Source organism: Elephantulus edwardii, unplaced genomic scaffold (genome assembly GCF_000299155.1).
Source record: "Elephantulus edwardii isolate Elephantulus edwardi_28Jun2011 unplaced genomic scaffold, EleEdw1.0 scaffold00152, whole genome shotgun sequence".
NCBI classification, from domain to species: domain Eukaryota; kingdom Metazoa; phylum Chordata; class Mammalia; order Macroscelidea; family Macroscelididae; genus Elephantulus; species Elephantulus edwardii.
In genome coordinates this window covers 7,618,840-7,619,526 of record NW_006399902.1, presented here as the reverse complement: position 1 = coordinate 7,619,526, position 687 = coordinate 7,618,840, and positions in this window count along the sequence as shown.

The window sequence follows — 687 nt, the reverse complement described above, 5'->3', positions numbered from 1 at the left end:
GAAGACGCCTCCTTTTGCTGTTATCCGAGGTGACCTTGCCCAGTGACGCCTCCTTCCTCCCTCTCTGGCCGGGTTTCGCTGGGTCTGACCTGGAAGACGCCTCCTTTTGCTGTTATCCGAGGTGACCTTGCCCAGTGATGCCTCCTCCCTCCCTTCAGTCTCACAGCTTAGGTTAGTTTTACAAAACTCCCTTAGTCCTGCTAATGGTAACTCTACACCAGTCCTCCGGTAAGCTTGATCAAAGGCCCCTGAATCTGACTTTGTGGAGCAGCATTACCAGTTGGCTCTGTCTTATGTTGGTCTCTGGTTATGGTTAGTGTTAGGGTTGGGGCTTTTGCTGTGGATGCTAGTGCTCTCCTGTAGTGCCAGGTTTACCTGGCACTGGAATATTTAATTTTGAAGGACATGTGCTTCATTTTCAGCTTCTTCATTCTTGCTGTTAGTGAGATTCACAATTTCTAATACAAACATGCTCAGTTTTAACCTGGTGGAATGGGAAAACTGGTCAATCTCCTCATGGATAGACTATATACCCTATGTGTATGCTCCCACCCAACCATGAGGAGGAAATCAAGGGCAATGGCTTAGGAAAGCCATTGCAACAAACCCAGTACCACACACACATCCTGATTTGTTTGACAGACTTTATGACTGTGTTATACCATCTCTAAATTATTCTAGGATCTT